The sequence below is a fragment of the Condylostylus longicornis genome, unplaced genomic scaffold (assembly GCF_029603195.1).
Source record: "Condylostylus longicornis isolate FDR11 unplaced genomic scaffold, ASM2960319v2 ptg000028l, whole genome shotgun sequence".
NCBI classification, from domain to species: domain Eukaryota; kingdom Metazoa; phylum Arthropoda; class Insecta; order Diptera; family Dolichopodidae; genus Condylostylus; species Condylostylus longicornis.
The window spans coordinates 2879233-2903872 of record NW_026577997.1 but is presented as its reverse complement, the minus strand read 5'-3'; the positions used below and the strand labels follow the sequence as shown (position 1 = coordinate 2903872).

Below are 24640 nucleotides of genomic sequence, written 5' to 3'. Positions count from 1 at the left end.
TTCTATAATGTTCTATAATGACAATTGGTATTATTATCTATAGAAATTGACTCTTTATTTTTAAATTTACGAAGAGTTGAATTCTGTGGAAATATGCCGAAAAAATGCTCGAAAATTCCGAAAATTTTTAGTTATCCGGCACGGCGTTTTTATAATTTTAAAATAAAAGCTTAATATTTAGTGCAATTTTTTCATTTTACTTCTTCAAGGAAGCTTCCAAACAATAAAAATTTGGTAGTCTTTATCCATCAATTGTAATAATTAAAATGATCTGAAATTGAAAATGTGATTTCCGTGTTTAGGAAAATTTCAACAGAAAATTACAAATTTCATTTAACACAAGAAAAACCTTAAAGATGTATTCGTGTTGTAAGGGTACTTGAAAAATTAGGCGCCCCCATAGAAATATTTTAATCCAAATTTTAATTAACAACAGAATAAATAATTTTCATTGCAGCTCTCTTTAAAAAATTTTCGAAATTTTTTCTGAAATGGTTACAAAATATAGCTTTACAAATTATTTATGAACTTTTTTTTATTTTCCATATAAATAACGGATTTTCATAAAATTTTTAACACCATTAATATATGTTCAAAGTTTACTCACACTTTTAATTATATTTCTTTAATAAAACTTTTATTATACACTTATTTTCCCTTAAGTACTAAATTATATTTTAATAATTACTCTTGTATATTTCTAATAAAAACTTTATTCTAATACAAAGTTTGTGACAAAACTTTTTTCAAAATTGAACTTGTATACAGTATAAGCATTTATCGATAATAAAATATTAAAAACATTTCTTAAGGATACAACTAAAGTTTAATCAAAAATAACAAAAAGAAAGAAAAGAAAAACTTTTTTAATTTTAAAATTGCAAACAAAGGTAATAACGCCCCTTAAATATATTTTATTTATTGTACTAAAATTTTTACATTACTCTGATTACAAATGAGCCCTACAAAATGCACATACAAAATGCTAATAAATATTCTGCTATTGCAGTATAATTTAAGCAAAGAACTTTGCAGAAATCGAATCCTCCTTCCAAATTCAATATATTGTAAATTTTTTTTTGGTATATCAACAGGTTACATCCGGTTACAAGTTCATTTTATATGCATAAATTTTTTTTCGAAATTTTCAGAAAAATAATAATACCCTTTAAAATATCCTTATAGAAAAGGCTTATAGCAATAAAATCAAATGCAATAAGTTTTTCCTTTACTTGCATAAATAAATAAAAAAACAAGTATAAATATTTGTTTCTTAAAAAATACTTATCTTTTTCTTTAAAAAAATAATTGGTATTGGGAAGTTTTTTAAAATGGTTCCTTTTTTTTTTTTTAAATATATTTGGAAAAAGTTTTATTTCCTTTTTTTACAAAGTGACCTAAATTGTTTAAAATTCAAATATCAAATCAAATAAATAACTCTATCCTGTATGTAGATAAAGTTTTCAAAAAGTTGAACACTTTGATTTTAATTGTGTTGTACAAAATATTGTAGGCGTATAATGTATAAACACGAAATAACTAATTTTTAAAGGCAAAATGTATAAGAAAACATACACAATTAATTTTTTGATAAATGTTTTAAAAATTAATTTGTTTAATTTTTAATATTATTTTTCTTGAGAAGCACATAACAAAATCACAAAGAAATTTGAATTAATTATAAAATGTTTTACCGAAGAAATTGTAATTTTTTTAAAAATTTAAACACATGCAAATTTTATTAGAAAACTAATTTAGAAGAATAGTGATAAAATTGCATAATTCAATTAAAAATTTTAGTAACAATATTCCATGAAAATTCGCAGAGTTATTAAATGTGTAGGTTAAAAGTTTATGAATATTTTTTCAAAGGGGTTCCTTCTGGGAGGTGTATTTCCTCATTCCAATTCGGTTCTTAATACCTAACAGCAGGATGCCCCCCTAACACCTCTACATTGTGTGGGAAACTCGACTAACAACTTATCGACTTCTTGCTGGTGATAATATAGCAGGGAAAAAATTGGCCCACGGCAACTGTGGTCGTGGATACGAAGTATTGTTAACGGATCAATGCGTGTATGGACAGGACAACGCAGTTCTTTAGATTGCTTTTGGTACATGGTACACTTATATGTTAATAAGTGAGATTTGGGAGTGCTGCGATAAATCATAGTTTGCTTAAGGGTCGGAGTAGGAAAGTTCCTTTACCTATATCTCCCTTCAATAATTTAGAATCTAAGCAGAAAAAACAAGAAGATGCAGTAAAGTCCACATAATTTCCAATAGTTTGCTCAATATTTGAACGGATTAAATTTGAACTCTTGGAAATCTCTTAAAGATTTGAAGAAATACACATTAGCCCATGAATATGTAAAAAAGAGTGTAATTTTCTTAAAAAACTATTCGCTTCTAGAAGAGTTTCCCCATATACAATTGTATTTATAAAGTGAACCGAACATAAAATTTCCAAAAAAAATTAATTTATTTTTTATTATACCAGGGAGGAAAAAAGTAAGACGCAACTATAATAGCTTAAAAATGTTGGTGTTGACAAAAACAATGAAATATTTAAGACTAATTTTACTCCATGTCAAATAACAACAAAAATAAATTTCATCTAATAAAAATCTTAAAGGGAAAATCAAAGAACTTGTTTTCTTCCTTTATATACAAATAAACACATCATTCATTTATATATCCTTTTCCACTTTTATTTTTTTTTTCATCATTTTATTAAATCTTTCCTATACCAATTTTAGATGCTTTTGATCTAATATACTTCAATTTTTGTAAAGTACAATTTAAATATTTTTATATATGTATACATAAATAAAACAAAAACAAACAAATAAAAAAGGAGAAAAAAATAAACAATTTTATGTATATTTGAAAATTATATAAAAAAAAGGATATTTTTAAGGAAAAAAGGATACCAATTGTATATGAAAAATAAAGAAAGCGTCAAAAAAATCTATTAATAATTCCATTTCCAACTTATTTTTTTATAGCTTAACAAACATCCGTATACATACACACACTCATACCCAAATGCTTCCTTACGAATATACGCCGTCTATGTACAGAAATATTCAAATTTTCATTCTAACAGTAAATATTTAACATTGTACTGTTATTTTATTCTTGTATATACTTTAGACAGTAAATAGAAAATTAAACTGTTCAATATCTAATAGAATAAGTGTGTACAAAAAAAGGAGGGAAATAATAAAAAAGAAAGAGAAGAAAATAAAAAAATGAGAAAATTTTAGAGAAAATGGAAAATAGCATAACGATTTGAATTTGATGGTTTCCTTGAATGTCATTTTACCATTATAATTTTTCTTGTTTTTTTTTTGGTAACAGAACGGAAATTTATTAACACTTTAACATTTTGGAAAAAACATTGAAATTCGATTGTTTCTTTTTTTTGTTTTGTTTTTTTTTTTTTTTGTTGAAAAAACGTAATAAAAAATTTTAATAAATTTTCAATTTCAATTTCAAAATAATTTGAAATTTCTTTTTAGTTAGTTTCCAAAGAAGACTTCAACTTGTACCATATTTGAGAACATATTCCAAAAATAATAATAAAAATTAGATACAGGCACACCCCTGTCAGGGGCTCTTCCTACTCCTTAATTCGTAAGAATTGTACGAATCAGGTAACACATGTAGATTTTTAAGTTATTCCACATACTTCTTCACATACTTCTGGCAAAACTATTTTTAGTAATTTTAAAATTAAAATTTTACTGAAATAATCAAGTATTTTATAAATACAGGCAAACCAAGTTTAAGTACCTCAAATTCATCCTACTAAACTCGATCAAAAAATTTTGCAGCGATTATTTCTGGGACCAATGGATAGTGGACTTAAGTGTTGCTTTACTGTTTTGCTTCAAATATCTATACCCCAAGAATTTAATTTGAGAAAACTTCTATCATCTCTCTTAAAGTTTTCTAATTCAACAAAAATTATCTAAATTTCTAACTTCCTAAAACTCATCAAAATTCTTAATCCAAAAATTAATCTTAACAAAAAAATTTTTATAAGTTATTTGAATAACTTTTGAAGAAAACTATTTTATTAGTTAATAGGTGCGAGAGTGAACCGCCTTTTAAGTCATTGAAACTTTTTGAATAAATTAAAACAAAATTTTTAAGAAAAATTAAAGTTTTCACATTTTGGACGGAAATTTTTAAATATTTTAAATTTTATTTTCATTTAACAATATTAATGTTGATTTTATTTCTATTGCAAAGGACGAGCAGGTTTTATTTAATGCATGAAATAGGCTTTTATTTAAATTATTGAAGTTAATCCCTAGGTTAATTGAAATTTAACAAGAGTTGATGGGTCGATTGTGGTTTAAATCTTATTTTCAGTCGTATGGGCCTCATGTTTTCATAATGCTCAATTGTTTAATCTCTTAAGACGCAACTATCAAAATCTTAATAATTTTTTCTTTTGTTTCCATTCCATTACAATATATTAACGTAGAGATTTCTGAATTAGATAATTTTCTTAATAAATGAAAAATTCTTAATTAAAAATAAGCGAAATATATTTTCAATTTTTGATATTTAAAAAAGAAATTCTTTAAAAAAAATTAGTTTTTTAATTTCTTATCGTTTTAATTTTCATTTTTAATTAAAATACACGACAATAACACTGCAGACACCAAGAACAAAGACGGAAAATGTTAAGTAACCTTGAATTAAAGGGAAAATATGAGAAATAAGAAAATTGTTTTAGAATCCTGAAAAGAAAATGTGAGAACTTTACAAAAAAAATCTTAATGTCATTTTTACTTTTAACGATCAAACAATGAAAGAAAAATCACTTTAAATTAGAAAAAAAAACCAAATTTAGACAGGTTTATGAGACAAAAGAAAACAGGTAAATGACGGAATAAAAGGAGTCGAAAGAGCGAAAAGAACAAGAAATTCGAAAAGAAATAAAAGACAAAGTCTTGAATATTATGCGTGCTTACGTTTTTTTTCTTTTAAATGTAAGGTTAGGAAATTGAAAAATTTTTCGGATTTAATGTTTCTGATGATGACGTCAATGAAAATTCCTTAAAAGCATTTCTCATTTTTTTTTTTGTCTTTAATTGTAAGATCAAATTTTTTTCCCTGTATCAAACAAATATTTGGGGATTTTATTGATAATATTAAAAATTCTTTTTTCGAATTCGTTAAAAAAATTCCAACATATTTATTTTTTTCTAATCATTCCACTAAAGACGAAGGTTCTTTTTTTTATATATAAATTGTACAAAATGAACGCCTACGAATTATGTAATACGAAAAAAATACAATTAAACAAACTGTTTTCTTTTAATGTAAAAGTATTTTCATCACAAATATCTTCCATTTTTAACAAATATCTTGAATGTTTTACAATATTTAGTTTTAAGGAAAATGCTCCTCAGGATATGCAAGATAAATGTTTTTTGCAATAATTTTTTTTTTTTAAATACAAGGCAAATTTTCAGAAATAATCGGACTTAGATAACATTAATTTCAGAATGAATTTAATACTTGTATGAGTTTTGTTTATAAATCAGAAAATAATTGTGTAAATAATAATTATAAATGAAAGAAGTGCGAATGTTATGATCCCTTTAGAGGTCTCGCGGCGCTAGCGGACGTATAACTTAGACTCCTCATAGATGCATGAGAAGGAGACATATAAGTAGACTAATTCCTTCGAAAATTATTGGTACTGTTGGTACTTAAATTTATTCCCGTTTATAATGTGGAAAATCCAAATTGAAATTCTCCTACTCTCCAAGTCTTAATATTTATTTTAGAAAGCATATAACTTAGAGAAAACGTAAAACAATGTGGGTTGATATGGCGTCATAGTAAGAAGTAAATGAAAGTAAAAAAAAAAAATAATGATTTCCTTTAAAGCAACATGATGTCCTTTATTCCTTGATTTCTTACATATGTGTATTGGAATGCATTTTAATCATTTTTCTATTCTTATCGCAAAATAAATTCACGTGTACCAAAAATATATCATTTAACAAATTTTCTATAAGATTTGCAATTTAGTTATACACAATAAATTTGATCATTTCATGAAAAGATGTACAGGTCACTCTAGTATGAATATGTAATTTTAATGTAGCCATGATGTGAACCGAGACAGAATTAATGAGTGTGAATTAATTTTAAAAACCGCTTTCCCACTATTATCACTATTATTGCACGCTCTGTCGGTGTTTTAATATTTTCAAGAAAAAAAAAAAAAGAGAGTTCCCTTCACTTATTCCAAAATTAAGGTATTAAATTCAAAAATTATTTTAAAAGCCTGTATTAATTAATTCATATATTCCTTTTATACGAATAATATTATAAACTAATTTGCTAAAAAATTATGTTAATAATATTTATGATATTCTAAAAGGTTTCCATTTAAAAACTTAAAAATAAAAATTAAAAACAGAACTTATGGAATCCTTATTTCCATATTTTTATAGAGAAAGAAGTCTAAGTTATTCTCTGAGTATGAGAAAATTTTCTAATAAATTCTCTGAAATTCCTGTAATGTAAATATTGGCCCGCTTGAATTTTATTTTTATACTTAGAAATCCTTACTTTTGTTAATTAAAAAATCCAGTAGTTGTATGAAATTACGAACAAACTAATAATACAGTAATAGCTGGTTGATGATTTAATTAGTTAATGTGGCAATCTGGAAAAGTTACGACTAAATTGAGTTTATCTTTGAATCTATCATGATGCTCTTGCTAGGATACTTTTTCTGCGAATGGTCTGATTCGATATTTTACCTACTCAACATTTCCGGACTTAGAAGAGTCGTCAAGCTGTAAGCAATTAAGAGTTAGTTATTAATAATTGGAAATTAAACGACAACTTTACTTTGTTGAGGCAATCGCCGAATAGCAGCACAATAATGGTACTTAATGGTATATATTTAACATTGCTAATGAAAGTAAAATTATGTTTTACCAAATTTTGTAGAAAATCACCCACATACACATACAAATATAAAAAGCACATTATAAATTTATAGCTTTTTAATATTTAACATTTTTAGTGTAGGCCATATATGGACCACATTAAAAGATTAAAAGAATAAAAACAACAAAAACAAAAGAAAGAGTCAAATACAACTTAAAACACATTTACATAATTTTTATTTTTCGAACATATTATTATTTTAATAAGAAAATGGAATATGGAAATAGAGAAAAACAGAGAGGACAACCAATAATAAAGGACTCAATTTCATCCTTGTTATTAATCCATTAATTTAGCTTTATAGATTTAAAGTTTCTAAAATTTCTTATTCCATTTTTTTTACCGTCCGCATTCGATACAATAACGGAGGTTGTGTGATCGCACCAAATTTCAGATATCGACCTTTCGATGGGAACGCATTTTTTCATAGTGGGGAAGCGGAAATGGTATATTTTTAGAGAGATGTCGGTCTTCGGTCTGTCTGTCTGTCTGTGTGTGAACGCATGTATCTCAAGTTTAACTGAACCGATTTTAAAGAAATTTTATACGAGAGTTTATTTCGGGTATGCCAGGGGTTGTTCAACTTTTGAGGCATGTCAGGCTTCGAAATTAGAATAAGATTTAAAAAAAAATATATAATTTTTTTTGAAAAGATCAGTGCTAGGAAACTGAACTGGAAGCCGATTTTATAATTTTTGCCAGAGCGAACCTTACAGTTAATTCGAATAGTGCGAAACGAAACTTTACTAAGGAACTAATTTAGATTTTTCGAGGAATGTTGACTAAAAGCTTACTGGTATCGTTAAACATGTAAAGAAATGCTTAAAACGCACATCCTTAGTCTTCTGAAATACATTCACAAAACTAGACGATATATTTCTGGTCGATTTTGTGCTGTCCACATCAGATTTTATTTTTCTTCACTTTGTTTGTTAATTTTTAGTTATACTGAAATTCTAATTAATATATATATGAAAGAATCCTTGGAATAAAAGGATCCATTAAGATGGACTCTTATTAATTCCAAAAATATTAGAAAACATTTTCATTTTTCTTTGATTTTCTTTTAATTTTCTTCTTCTCATTATTTCAAATATTAAATTCAAATGATTGTGCGTATGTGTACATAATCAAAACAAAAAAAAAACAAAAAAAAAGTTTTACTAACTATATTAAAACGCAAAAAAATACAATAAAAAAAAATCAAAACAAAAAATTAAACAGTAAAATGTTCAGAAATTTATGCATATCTGTATGTATGTGTACAGGATGATTCAGTAATAAGTTAGAAGCTATATATGATCGGATAGATTCTTGGAAATTTGTAGAAATCTTTGTAGTTTCAATATGACATTATGTTCCGAATAAAAATTTTACTCATTTTCGATCATGTACCCGATTGTATACGACTCCTAAGTTTTTGCTGAATCACCCCATATTTTTCGTGTATGTAATTTTATAAATAAAAAATTACATACTAAAGCAATAAAATTAATTTTCTTCTTAAATATATCTTAAGGATTTCTTAATGAAAATAAAATTTTCTATTTACAATAAACAAGTATGTATGTATGTGGTTGTACTGTGTGCAATTTGCAAAATGTTTGTATTTGTGTGAGAAGAAAAAAGGAGAAAACTGAGAAATACTTTTAATTATAGAAAAGGACTATATTATCCCGATATAGCTACATAGTATCTAGTGCTAGGGAATTGTAATTATTTTGTTTACTTGAAAAATTTCTGTAAATGACAAAAAATTTAATTAAAGCACTCAATTGAGGAATGATTACAATAGTAATGCTTTATTTTGTTAAATTAATTTTCTTTCGAATCTTCGAATTCAATTTCAACTTAAATAAATTTCAATAAGTTCAAATAATTGCCAAATTAAATTCATGAGATTTATAGTATGAGATTTTATCTCGCAAAACCAAAATCTAATAGCTAGAATTTAGGAATCAAATATATATTTATATTGATTGTAATGCATAATAATTAGCGCAACTTACTTAAAAATGTTCTTAGATTTCTCATTTTATTACCACTTATGTTCAATAAATAGCTCGCTAATTATATTATTTAATTTTTTTTTTAAATGAAATAAATGAGCATAATATACTATTACAATAATCTTTCTCACTCTAATAACCAATTCCAATTTAAGCTTTGAAACTCCCTTTAAAGTTGTACTAAACTGAAAGAAGAAATATATAGTAAATTTACTATAATCTTAAAATATTTTGCAACCTCCAATTTTCTGTTAAAATTTTCCTTACTTGCAGTATTTTTAGAAAAATAGTTAAGATATAAATAAGACACTTGGGATAAGAGACAAAAACCAATAAAAGTAAAAAAAGCAAAAAAAAAGAATTTTTCTGCTTTCGTCCAAGTTAAAACCGAAAAACAAAAATTATCAAAATGTTAAAAAGGACGACTTCATCATTTTCCCTTTTAACTCTCTTGGATCTTAACACATTGTTTACCCGGTGTTTTTTATAAGAACTAACGCGTGTGTCCGGCGATTTTTGGGAAAAATTGAAAATTCTCAACACTTTTTTTTACATAATATATTTATTAGAAACTTTTTTATTGCATAATATATTTATAAGGAACTTTGCACACATTGTATTAAATTTCATGTTTTAATATTTTTTAAGAGTATGATAGGCTGTGAAGCGAGCACCTGGGTGGAGGGGAACGTCACACTGATTACAAGTGAACCTAGTTTCATTGCGTAATCCTTTGGAGGAACAGACTTTACACCTCCTGTAGGCCCTTTTTTTTTACTCCTTTCGCAATTATTTTGTCTGGGATATGTTCATTTATTTTACCGCTTAGTCTGCAAGGAGGATCTTGCTGAGAGGTTTTTTTAGTAGCAGAGGCGGATGAATCAGTTGCATGACTACATTCAGCAGAATGGTCATTTACCCATTCTCTAGCATTCCATAATCTGAGAACTTTTCAATAATACATTTACAGTTTCAATTGTAAATGTAACGAATACAAATGGTAAACAGTAACCACAATTTGAACGTATAATCCTTCGCCAATTACATTAGCTTATCGAAAAACGTCATATGACGTTGCCGGTCAATAACGTTTCGTTATCGAAAGACGTCATATGACGTTCCCGGTCAACAATGTGTTAATAAAAAAAAAGTGAAAAAAAAATCTTAGTTTCCCTTTGGTTTTCTTTTAAATAAAATGAAGAAAGAAAATGAAAAATAAAAAAGAAAATATTTATTTAGGCCCAAAGGGATTAATGCCAATAAACAATTTTTACCCGTATTATAGTGTAAGTAATAAATAATATGGTTAATAATAAACCAAAAAAAAAGCTTTACAACTATAAAATTAATTCAAAAACCAAAAAATACAAAAACCAAAATTATAAAAATTTATGTAGATTTAAAAAATTTTCAAGATTTCTCTGCTATTTGCGGATAAAATTAAGCAAATATTAAAGCAATGTAAACAAATTTAACGAGGTTTTAAATTAGAATAAAATTATTTTTTTTGCAGAGCATTAATAATGAAATCTTCAACACGTTTTTGAGAGAAACAGAAGATCATATATTTCTAAAATTTTATTTAAAATACATATTTTCTTATTTTTTTAATTAAAATATTTCAAAAATTACAAAAAAAAACCTTTATAATGCCCCTAAAAATATGCAATTTTTTCTTAATTTAAAAATTTACATATCGAGTGTGTATGGGATAATAAAATCTATTTTTCCTTACATTTTTTGTTTTAAACGTTGGATTTTATGTTTATTTATTGAATCTTAAATCTCCAACCGAATATAGTATAAAATTTCAGGGATTTCGACCTGGAAAATATTGCAATAGGAGTATACTTTCCAATTTTCTATTGTCTAGCATAATTTTATTAGAATATATAATTATTATGCAAAAACCATATTGTACGTCTCAAACTCATATTTAAAACTTTGAAAAGAAAAGTATGAAATAAGAATAATTAAAAAAAATCCAAATAAAGCTAAATTTTATTCAACGATAATTTAATTTAATTTCCTTAGGTTGAATACCTTGTGTTCATTTTGTACACATTCCTCACTCTAATACCATAGATGCAAATTTGTGGAGCGAAAAAGAATTCAGGTTCGATTAAACCTTAAAAAGCACTTATTTCAGCTCTTCAACAAAATTAAAAAGAATTTTTTTTTTTTTGTGAAATTTTTCTTCATTTACTTGTCTTTTCTAACAGTAGGTACACAAAGTCAACGCTTTTACTTTTAACAAACTTTTATTTTTATTTTCTTGAAGTGAAGAGTTTAATATTTCGATTTTTTTTTTTTTAAATTTTTTATTAAAATTTTTCATTAAATTTTATTTGTCTTCTTTATTTCAACAACTTTAAAATTAATTTTGCTTTTAAGAAAAGAATCCGAAAAATTAAATTTTAATTTTCGTTATTGGAGACCTTGTCGCTATTAATTTGAAGTTTTTGCTCACCTGGAATTATAAAGAAAAGGAAAAAAAATTTAATTTTGAATTTAAATATAAAAAAAATAAATAAATCTTTTTTATATATTTTGTTTTAATTTTGAATTATAAAAATTTTATACCTAGTTCTATTCTTTATAAATTGTTTAAAATTTAATTTATTTAATATAAGAAATTAAATAGGTTATTTTAGGTAAGATTGATGATACTAAAACAGAAACCTTTATGATAGTGTTGGAACTCCATATCCGCACCCTCAAGAAAGGAAAAATTTAGGCTGGAAACGTAAATAGATTGAAGAATAAATTTGTTAGTCTTCATTTTTAAATTAAGAATAGGTAGTGAATTAATAAATCCTTAATAAATATAAGTATGGCTGCTTTTATAATTAATCAATAGTTTCGAATATATGAAAAGGTTTTGAAAATAAATTTTTAATTCTTCCATTCAAGGTTGTTGGTGTGATTTTACTTTAATTATTCTCTAATTAATCAAATTTTTTGAAAATTCACCATTATGAGCTGGGATTTAAAGTGCTTTGTTTTAATTAAAATTCAAATGAACTTTAATTTCTGTGCTCATATATATATTAATATTTCGAACTAATTTAGCTAGGGGAATAAAAATCTCTGCCTGGAACGCACTTCTTACGAAAAATGGTAAAAAATAAGAAAAATGTCTGTCTAGAACGCACTTTTTACGAAAAATACTTAAAAATAGCAAAAATGTCTGTCTGGAAAGTACTTTTTAAGAAAAATTCAAAAAAACAAGAAATGTCTGTGTGTATGTGAAAAATGCGTGACATAACAATGCAATAAGCTACTAAAAAACTCCTTTCATAATAGACAGACCTTTTTTATGTTTTGAATTTTTTTATCAAATAAAAAATCCAAATTACTTCTATTACTGTATACAAATTTAATTAGCATAATTTATTCAAATAATTTCAAGATGTTAAATAATTAAAATGTTAGTGTCTATGAAATCAATACTTTTAATTAAAGTTCTTCTTGAATTAATGAACACTATTTAAAATTACAAAATTTAAATTTCAAAATTGGTCATAAAATTAAAATGATGCATGCATTAATAATGAATTTTAAAATGGAATTTTTAAATGAAATTATTCTTGAAAAGTATTGTGAATTTAAGAACTGTAATACTTAATGTGTTCAAAATGTAGAGAGTTGTAAATTCTTTCTAAAGAAAATTAAAGATTCTTGATATTATATCTACGTCTTTCCAGTTTTAAATTAAGGAAATTGTGTTCCATTATGAATAAATACTCGTATTGTGAAAGTTATGATTCAATACCCTGGTTTCAGTAACAATTCAAACTGCGATCTCAATAAAACAGGATTAAGAGAATTTTAGCAATATACTATTTACCATTCTTGAATTTGGTATAAATTCAAGAATACTTTCTGATGAAAAATATGCTTTAACACAAATAGAAAATTGTTTTTTATTAAGGAAATTAGAAAATTTTCCAAAAAATTTTGCAACATAATGAAATTGAAAATTATTTTTTTTTTTGCTTAAAACTCAATTAAAAACACAACACATTCATGAAAGTATTCAGATTTTTCGGAAAATATGTTTTTTTATGACCTTTAAAATTTTACTTTTTTATTTCTTGTTTTTCGAATTATTCTAAAGTTATGTAAAATTAAAGAAAAAACAGCAAAAAACAAAGAATGATTTATGACTTCCAACCAAATAAAATTTTAGGATAATAAAAAATAAACAAATAAATTATTTAAAAAACAAGAAAACCAAAATTAAAAAATTTAGAAAGAAACAAAAATGAAGTCGTTTTTTTCCCCTAATTTTTCTCTCCTTTCCGAAAATGTTTTAAGTTAAACATAAAGGAAAATCATAAAAATTCTCATAAAAGAAATCCTTTCTTGTTTATTATTTATTTATTTTTTTAACAATATACAAATAATCTGTAGCTCTCTACCAAAACTGATTAACTCAAATTTTGCCAAATTTTGGTTAAATTGAAGTTTTCAAGTCAGGATCAATCAGGAACTTATTTCAATTAAAAATTAACAAGCTCAGTCGCATAATGATTGAATTCCATAACGCAATTTAATGAACAACGTGAAATTGAATTCAGCCATCTTTGTTAGTGCCGAAAAGGAAGAATGGAAGTTCATATCCGAATTTAAATTTAAACTCGAAAATATGCTGAATATTCTCGAATAATATTTTTGGGTGAATTTCCAAATCTCTGAATTATTTTTAATATCTTAGATTGAAACGCCAGTGAAATACAAATTTTTGGACTTACACCGTGTTTTCTATACACCACCATTGAAATATATATCTACATGAAATTCTTACGTGTTTGCATTTTTATATTAAAAAAGAAACATTTTATTTATTTTTTTCTCATGTTGATTGCAATTTAATTTACATGTAAGACAAAAAAAAATTTTTTTTTCTAAATTGACTCTTAACTGTAACAGATTTATAGCTTTACTTTAAACTAGTCAAGTTTTTTTTTTTGAAATAAATAAATAAATATGTACTCACTTAATATTTACCCCTTTACATCAACAACAATAACGTTTTTGCTTATTTGTACCTATTTGCTTACAAAAAGGAAGTTTTTTTTTTATAATAAAAAAGAAAAAATATTTTTGTGTTTTTATTTAGGAAAATACTAAAATATTAAGAAGATTATAAAAAAAACAAATAATTTAATAATCTTTTGTTTTAAAAAAAAATATTTTAAGTAAAATTTGTCAAAAATTCTGCCTGTCAAAATAAATTTTATGAACGGTTTGAGTCTATGCTATATAATAAAATGCATATAATAACAGGTGAATAGAGTGACTTACAGTGAGTGGTACCACTATTCTTGTATTGTATACATTAAGTTTGTGCGCGTGCACGCTTTAGTTTATACACGGTTTGAGTCTATACTGAGAGATAAAACACTTTAGAATCTTTTAAGTGAATTGAATGTTGGTCACGTACAGTGAGAGCAATACTGTTGTTGTAATGTAAACATTGAATGTCTGGCGTACACGCTTTAGATGCCAACGTCTGTAAAAATTAACTGTTTATTTTTGACTCTACCATAATTTTTAAAAAATAATGTGCTCTTTTGTAAGCCTTTACTAAAAATTTCAATTCGAACTTGCTTTTTCTTCTTTTTTATTTATTTAAGATTGGAAAAGTCAATTTTTAATCTTTTTTATTTAATTGCCTTAACCAAAAATTCGAAATTTACTAATTAAAATAAAAAAATAAATTTTATAATTTAAGCAAATAATTCTTTAAATAAAAAAAAACTTTTCCTTGGAAAATATGCAAAGAAAACAAAGCCTTTTAATAGACTACAGGGGTTTTCATAAGAAATTGAAATCAAAACTAAATTTATGCAGTTATTTTTAAGAGAATTTACAAGATATAAGAGATTCGGTCCTCAAATTTAAAAATTTCAGTAACTGGTTTAAAGAGATCCCCATAACATTATGTTCAAAATATGCAGGCCAGGCTTTTTATTAACAAAAAAATATTTTTTCAGATCTTCGACCAAGGTTATTCCCTCTTAAGCAAGAATTTTGTTGAAAATCTGAAAATCGATCTGATTTACGGCAGACTAATCACCCATCTAGCAGAAAATTCAATAACGCATGTAACTGGGACATTTAAGATATCAAGCACCGGACCTCTTACTGGTGTAGTGGAGAAAAAAAAAACAAAGATGCAATTTGATTCCCTTGACTTCACATTCCCAATATTACAATTTTCAAAATCCGCCCTCTCTTTAAAATACTTTTAGAAAATTGAATGCAGAAATTTGTCTTTATTTCTAAATTTTCAATTTGTGTGTTCATTTTTTCTTTTTGTTTGTGTTTGTATAACTAAATTGTCATTTCAAGCATAAATAGAATTTATTTATAATCTAATTGGGCAAAATATTTGTCATTTAAATGAAAATTAAGTAAATATTTAGAGAAACTAGGTAGATATAAAGAGAAATCTTATAAATTTAGTTACACAAAGTGAAAACAAAGGGAAAAATTTATCAAACTATACAACATATATGCACAATTTAAATATTATGTTGTTTAATGTCACATTCTGAAGGACATGCAATTTATTTGCTCAAGAAATGCAAATTTGACAACAAAATAAACCCAAAAAAAAATTTTTTATTTATTTGCGAAAATAATAGTAAAAATAAATTTACTAAAATTTACATAAGAGGTTTCGAGATTTTCACATATATTTAAAATTTTTATTTATCATTTTTCTATAACATTAAAATGCCAATCTAGAATCAAATAGTTTGCATATGTATTTGGCAATGACATGCAATTTCATCACTATTATACCCTAGTGCTAATAAAATTTTAAATTTTCCCCAACAAATTACCATAAATTAAGTACACTTCTTTAGTTACCATTAAAAAATAACACTGCACAGTGCACACAATATAGAAAGTAAATATAATTTGCCCAAATATATGCAAAAATTATATTTTTACTATTTTGCGTAATATGAAATTTCAAATACAGCAAATTTACTGTTGAACTGTTCCAAATAAAGAAAGTAAATGAAGAAAAAGTCAAAGACTCAGACTTAATAATTTTAGTGAAAACCAAATAATTTTTAGTTTAATATTTAATTGCAAAAAGTAATGGAAAAATTAATAAGGATTCTATATTAAATCTACTCATGTGATCTAAAATCATTTTCGCTTTGTTTCACTTTGTCAGAATATGGAAATCAAATAAATTTTGATTCAAAAATACTTGAATATTAGCAGAATATCCTCAATATTTTGATATACTGGTTTCATTTATAACATCGTCTATTCTGTGAAGATATTTAAGGTACAACAGTATGCGGGAATCGCTGTCCAATTCCTATGGGGAATATTTCCAGCTTTATACTTTGAACAGAAATATTACAGCCGTAAGTGCGGGGGAGGCTACAATAAGTCTCTATTAAGCCGAGGTAAATTTCCTCTTGCCTCACTCGTTCCTTTTAAAAATCGAACATCGAATCGAAGGTTATGTATTTAAATTGTGCTATACCATGAATTAGCATTACCTCAATATTGTTATAAAAATTTTGAAAGAATCTCTTTACTGTGATGCCGGAAATCCGAATTTTGTAAAATAGATGGTACGAAACTTATCTACTACAATTTCCCACATTTTAATTAAATTCACAAGAAAAACATTTTTGTTTTTTTAATCCAAACTCATATAAGACTTATGGTATAATGTTATAAATCTAAAAATACATTTTTTTGTGTCTAGTGTAGTTTAAAAAAAAAAAGACACAAACATTTTTTATTTTCAATTTCAAAATATTTCAAATTTTTAATTAAAAACGTAAATAAACCATCAAAGTGAAATCCTGCTTTTTTTTTATTTTCAGTTTGTTTTGAGATGGAAAAATCAACATTTTAAAAATCTCTGATAATAAATTTGAATTGCAAAAAATTTCAAAATGATTTCGCGAGATTTGTTTTGATTGAAAGTTAGACTTGCTACTTTTCTCATCCTCCCTGTCTTTTTCACTCTTTTCTCCCCACTCTTATTTTTTGTTTGAATATATAAATTCAAGTATTAATGCATATTTTATGCATATATTTTATTTGTATTGTGTATTGTAGCGAAATTGTATACACACACCACTTTTTAATATTATGGAAATTTTTTTTATGTGTGGTTAACCGTAGAAAGTATTGTCTGTTATCACGCTTACATTCAGCCATTTCGTGTTTAGAAAAACATAAATTTTACAAGTTCAATCACTTTCTGTTGTTCTTGGTACTTATTTTGTTTTTATTGTGTTTTTGAATTGATTTGGTATAGAAAATTATACAGTTTCATGTTAATTCTACATTAAAAATTCTGTCACATTCCTTTCAAAAAGGGAGCAATTCTTTTGTCACTTGCTTGTCAAGCATTATAAAAAAATTATAAAATTTACATATAGAAGAGGTGATTTTTATTTTGGTATTTGTTTTTTTAATAATAAAAAAAAATTTATTAAGTGATGTCTTAATTTTTCATTTATTGAACAGAATTGTGAAATTTATATTGAATGCAAGTTTTTATATTTTTTTAATTTCTACAACTCATGCAAACAATATTTTTAATGTCATTTTGTTGTAATGAAATTTTCTTGTATTATCTTACAGCATTTGGAAAAATGTGGGCTTCATCGAAGTCGCTCGGCCAGACCAATACTGTTGTATATGAGTGAAACCTGGTACTCAAAAATTCCTGGTATTCATAAATAAAAGAATTTTCAATGTGAAACTGTGGGAGCTGGCAGCCATATGCAAATGAAATCGTAGACTACAATATCACATCTAGCAATCAACAGAATGTGATGAAGAGGAGTGAATAAATGAGATATCCGCATAGTGATGTACCATTTGGTGCACCCTATTTCAATGCTTCATGTTTTGTTTACTACAGCTAAACTCAATTTTAATTTTTTTTTTGCAATCGCACTAGTTTTTATTTATTTTACGTCTGCGTGTGCATGATTTTTTTTTTGGTTATGATATGTTGCTATTTGTGGTAACTTGCTACTTCTAATTAACCCACCACAGGCTGAAGCTCCGGGACAAAGTCAGATGCATACTGGAGTAGCTGGCAGCCGATATTCCAACCAGTGGCGGATGATATAGTGATGATGTCAGGTCGTCCTCAACATCAACACGTAAGTAATTCATAATAAAGAAAAAATATATATATATATTTTTGTAAATAAAGAATATCGTCATTCATCCACGCTTACTAAATTTAATAATTATTTCTGGTTTTGACTTAATGAAATTTCTTGGTATGATTTCTATAACGTCATTTGATTAATCTTCAATGAGAAGTTAGAAATTATTAATTCTGAAGTAGTTCCCATAGAGTCTTAAATTCTGGAGCATACAATTTGTGTTCTCATTCAACGTCCAACGATGAGTTAAAAATTCACTACAATATTCATACTTTTTATGAAACTTCAACTTATTTTTCTATTGTGAATGTCAGCATGTCAATTGAATCAATTATTTGGGCTTTCTTCTTTTTTATTTTGAATTCAAATTAGCAAATATTCAAAAATATTATTGAAATCTTAAAATTTTACATTTTTACAAAAAAAATTATTTTACACGTAGGAAGATATAAAGTTTTTGATATTTGAGGTTAAATTTTATTTTTACATAATTTTTGTAAATACCTGTCAAAACCATAATTTCTTCGAAAAATTAGGACTAAAGAAAACATTTTGAATATCAATAAAATATAAGCATTTTAACTGGCACTTACATTTGGCAAAAAGAAGAAATAAAAAATTAGAATTCAATAAAAACTAAAATTTTGACAAATAAAATTTTTTTAATTGTCAAAAATCGACGGCACGGCAAAATTGATTGTACAATACTCGTATTTTGCTAATGTTACATACACGTCCAAGCAGATAATGTCAAAAAAAATTCGCCAGCGGTAAAATAGGATTTTTGGATATTTTACTATCGGTGGAAGGCTCCAATTTATTCTGGGCGATCGTATTTAAATAGGTGTATTCTATATGAATTCTGACATTTTACTGCGAAAAATCACTTTTGTCTTGTTTTCAATTTAGAATTATACAAAAAATTGTACTCATCATATATTTTATGTTTTTTTTTTTTTTTTTTTAAATATGATTCTTACGAGTTTGACATAATTTGAGTTAAGATTAAAAGAATATCTCCGCTGTTTTGAAACATAATTGAATTGAAAATTTTCCAATAAAAATGTTAAAGTTTCCGTCCTAATTAATAAAGATTTGACTTGCTAAATATAAATTAAACTATAACTTACAACAATTACAAAAACTACCATTGCGGTAATGGAACTAATTATCATGCCAATCAGGTCATTATTATTTTCATAAAAACAAACTTTATTCTAAGTTCTCTGTATACAATAAAACAGTGTATACGAGAACAAAAAAATTGATTATAAATTATTTTATAATCTACAAGGATTTTAAATTTCAAGCATAAATGTACAATAAACAAGCTGAAAAACAAAAAACAAGAAAAAAATTTTCTAAAATAAAATTCCATTCTTCCCGAGTTTCATTTTACACATTCCACTGCACTTTAAAAGGTAAAACCTGATGGTAAAAAATTCTTTCAATAACGAAAAATAAAGTTTTTCTTTTCGAATTTTTCAAATAGATGAATGAATGAAATAGCAAATAAGAAAAAAGAAGAAGGATGATAATAAATTTTTTGAAAATTTTCTTGTTATTTTTTTATGAAAATAAAATCCAATTTTTGTTTTTTTCTTGTTTTTCAAATGAAATTCCACTGATCTAAACTTTTTTCCTGCTTTCACACCGCACACTTCCTTCTTTCATACCACACACTTCTTCTTTCATACCGCATCACACATTTTATTGTACAGGTATGATTCAAACAAGTATTATTTGCACGCACACACATATACTCTCATATATATTTATATTTCTTGTACATGAATGGAAAAATTCATTTTTCAAAGTGAAATCTGTTCTTTTGTACATCCCTGAAAATATTAGATTAAAATGGATAAAAGATTATCAATAAAACAAAAAAAACACTGACAAGTTAAATACAATGGAAATTAACTAAAGTGGAGTAAATTTTTTTAGTTTGACTTGAGAAATTTTGTTATAGTAAAAACAATAAAAAAACAAAAATAATAAGTCAGTAATTCTAATATGATAATTTTAACTTGTCAAAAAGTTTTGGAAACAGCAGTCACAGCAATCTAACTGATAAGAATTTTTGAATTAAATGATTGTGTTTTTTATATTGCATAATTCGGTCTATACGAATATTTTTAACTAACACCAGAATAAAAGAATCGAATTTTAAAATCTTCAGTGAAAATTTTTGTGATTAATCGCGATTCCCTGGCGGGTTGAAAGTATGTGAAAAGTGAAAATAAAATTGAAAAACTTCGTATTGCAAGGTTATAGAACTCAAGTGTTAGTTTTGTGAAGTCAAAAAAGAAAATTAGAAATTAGAAGGTAATTTTAATCTAATATTAAAGGAAATAAAAATAAGGTAGCGCGTGAACAACACCTTATAAGCAACGTTTTATCAAATTATAAGGTTTTAGGAGACAAAACGTATGTTTTATTCTCATTATTGAGTACCTCATCCTCCATCAACACGACTTCTTCCTTTACACATAAAACTATCTGAAAAATATATTTTTTTTCACATAGCAAAGAAAAAAATTTTTTATTTCGGCAATAATTTCTAAACTTTTTAACTGCGAAATATCATAATTTTTTGCCATAATTTATAACAAGTTATTAAAAGCGACCATATTGTATGAATCCAGATATTTAAAACACCTATCACATTTGGAAAATACATACAAAATTAATGGAGAAAATTTCTTTGAAAATTAAAATAATTTCAAATTTTTTTTTCACATTTACTTCTTATTTCTTACTTCTTTTAAAACAATAATATCCTTTTGTATAAAGCTATGGTTTTAAAAAATTTGAATTTTTATTACCACATAAAATAATCATTTAAGGGTGACAACCTAAAAATGGATAAAGTTATGTAGCTATACGTAAAATACTCTCTGACTTGAAAATAATGAAAATCACTTCAAGTTAAGGTTAGAAAAACAATAATATTAAAAGGAATAAACGCATAAAGTAAAAACAATATACGAAAGGACAACGTTTAAGGCGGGTGAAAAGAAAATTAAATGAAAAATTTATCACCACTCGCACACATATACGCACGAATTTTTATTAAAGAAAACTTTTAAAATGCGTTAAAACACGAATCGTGTTGCAACAGAGTGCTCAAATTTAATAATGACATGGATTAACTTTTTGAATTGCAAAAATACTACTCTTTCATGCCTGTTATCAAACAAAATGTTAGACAATTAGTCGTTCCTACCCAAACAACACAGTTTTAGGCAAAAGTTTATTTCAAACAATTTGAGCTGGCAATCTCGTTTTGTCTTCCAAACGAACTTTTCCAACTTTTATTGTGGTTGGTCGATAATGTGATATTGATAATGTCGGTGTATCAGTGTTTTCATAGATAGTCAGGCTAAATGATAAAAGCGTTGGAAGATGAAACTTCCTACTTTTAAAAGGGTCCGAGGTTGTAAATTATTTGTCAATGTGCTGACACAACATTTCAGAATTGATTTGATTTGGGTTCCGAGTCATAGTGCAATCGTTACTGCAGAGTAGTCGAGATTTCAAGGATTGCAAGGTCTTAAAAGAAGGTCTCTGATTTATAAAAGTTTTTTGTGTAAGAGAGTAAAACAATGTATTGTAAATAGAACAATATGTATGTATTACGGCTAAACAATTTGGCCCAAGCTAAATTGAAGGCGTATCTTGCCCAAGTGTACTTTACGGTAGTTGCGTCAACTTAGTTAACCTAAAGAAATATTCAATTGTAATCTAGGAATATTAGTAACTTGAAAAATTTCGAACACTCTGTATTTTTTATTGTTGGTAGAAATTTACTTAAGTAAGTTTACAGTCAAATTTTATTTACACTGTGTAACTTTTACGCTTTTCCTGTTCAATATACATACAAAAAAGTTGAGAAAAAAGCGAATATTTTTTGAATTAAATTTTATACGCCATTAAATTAGATTTATTTATTTAAACAAGAAAATTTCTCTTTAAATACGGGGGTATTATAGAGCTTGAACAAGATTTTTGTTTGCTTTTTTACTCTCTAATGATACAATCAATTTTCATTAAATTTAACATTTTTTTGTGAGGAAAAACAGGTGTACATAATTTGTAAAACTTAGACAATTTCAAATTTGTCTAATCATATTGAAAAAGAGAAACCGAACACAACTTTTAAATAAATTCGTTTTTACCTTGTGTTAGTTGGATGGAAAAATATTACAATATTATGAAGCCTGAGACGAAGATGATGTCATATAATAAAGAGAAGAGTGGCATATAAAAATTAAGTAAAAGATAGTAGAGTACTGAACAAAAAAAGTTTATTTTGAAAATTAATTGAAATTTAGCTTTTATTATGCTAACAAGAATTTAAAAGAGAAAAGTTTCTTCTAAATCATTTATCATTATAACTTCAGCCGTGAAAGATTCTTTTATATGAAAATTTAAAAGGCATAAGCATATTTTAATATTTTTCTTTTTAAGTAATCTAAATTAAAATATTAAATGTAAAGTTAATGGATTTTCATAATAAATTTGAATAATGAAGAAATAGGAGCTCTTCTGTTTATGTAATCTTATAATAAATTTATGTTTTATTTGGTTGTTTTTCTTGTTAAACGCCCCGTAAATTAATTTATCATTTATAATTCACTAGACTCACTGGCAACTCGGAACATTGCGTTTTTCACTTTACTTTCTTTAAATTATTCTATCATAAGTATGAGTTTAACGGATTAAGTCAACTCAAAAGATATGCATATTAAATGTACTGCTAATATTCTACACGGTATGTAGTTCTCACCTTCGTCTTGTCTTCAACTCGGTAGCAAAGAAGCTAAGTCTCACAAGGTCACGCGTGAGTACCTTAGGTGCAATCCCTGATAATTCGTCGGGATATCACAGTAGAAATCGCAAATCTAAAGCTTAGTTTTCATCGATTTCCATTGAAAATATATTATTCTTAGGTATCCCTCCAATGTAATGTGACTTAAAATAATTCTTAATAAAAATCATAGGCTGGGTATCAACCTCTTATTATTATCGACCACGTATTCTTAAATCGATTTCGTGCAATAAATATTTTTCCAATTTTATATACAATATTCTATTCCAATGGTACAGAAAACAATAAAACATAAAAGCTATAAATCTATTTTAGGAATTCACTGACCATCTTTTTTTCTCTCTTTGTTTTTACATTTCTTCATCATTATTTGGAATAATGAAAGTGTAAAATAAATGATTCTATATCTATAACAGTACCAAAAAGTTCTCTTAAAAATGTAATTGAAAATTAGCATTCAAATTCTATATATAAACTTTTATTTTCACATTTTTAAAATTCATTCGATTTACAGTTAAAAGTACATTTTTATAATATTAAACCTATTGCATTTAAATTATCTGTAATAAGGACAAGAGAAAGAAGTAAATAAATAAATAAGTGAACAAAACAATTGTGTATAATCAAACTAATTTTGGGTACCAAAGAGAGTTGTTCATTCAAAACAGAGAAAGACAAGAAGAAGACTAGTGTTAAGTTTAAACAAAAAGCAAAATTTTAGGTATAAACCTTATGGTGCATTACAAGGAAAAGTGATCCTGTACTTACGTTACACTTTTAGTTAGATCAGGTCTATTGAACCTCTGCGGTTTAGTTGATCATGCATACGATAGTTCTCTATCTCACTATAATTCTGAACTGGCGCTAATATTATCAGTTTCCTTAAGGGTAACCATTTTAATTTTTGAAGCATTTTCCAACAAAAACGTTTTATGTTTCCAAATATTGCAAAATTCTATTGAGGTCATTATTAGCATCTCTTAAATATGAGAACTATAAAGGAGAACTTCATAAGAGAGGAATGAAATTAGTAATTTCTTTAACTATAAGTGGCGTTTGATAAAATTAAAGTACTCGCACGAGAATGGATCACAAAATTACCTGTAGTATATCATGGACTTGTTTTCTTACTAGTCTCATGATATATTACAGGTGAGCTATTTCTTTCTTTCCCATTAACAATTTTCAAAATAACGGTACCATAATCATGAAAAATTTTAACTCAAAGCCAAGCAACAGGAATGATTTGAGGGAGGAATTTTTGTTTACTCCATAAGAAACTAGAGAGGTGAATCTTTTCGTTATCCGATCACATTCCATCAAATGGCGTGCTGATTGGTCGGCAACTAAACGCTTTGAATTAATGGAGCCGTATCCGAGTTTCTTTTAAAGAAAAGAAACCGAGTGTTTACTGTAAGCGGCATGGTTGGTGCAGGAGTAGAGGGAGGGTAAACGTAAAAGAGGCCTTGCTAAATTATTAAATACATCAAATACAAAGGAAAGTATTCCAAAACAAATCGGTAATATAACGTTCACATCAAATTTAATTCATGGATTGACAAAAAAGACCAAAAAAAAGCTACCGCGAGGAGTACGTAATGAAAAGAAAACTTCTGTGCATTTTA

At 25.9% G+C, this 24640-nt stretch overlaps 1 long non-coding RNA gene across 1 annotated transcript in view; it reads right to left on the bottom strand.

Annotated features, from left to right (window-relative positions):
* Positions 1-11218: 11218 nt before the first annotated feature.
* LOC129607801 (uncharacterized) overlaps positions 11219-24640 on the bottom strand; it is a 120098-nt gene continuing 106676 nt past the window's right edge. Inside the window, exon 3 of the long non-coding RNA XR_008696848.1 lies at positions 11219-11472. This is a non-coding gene — a long non-coding RNA (uncharacterized LOC129607801). The remainder of the gene's footprint in view (positions 11473-24640) is intronic.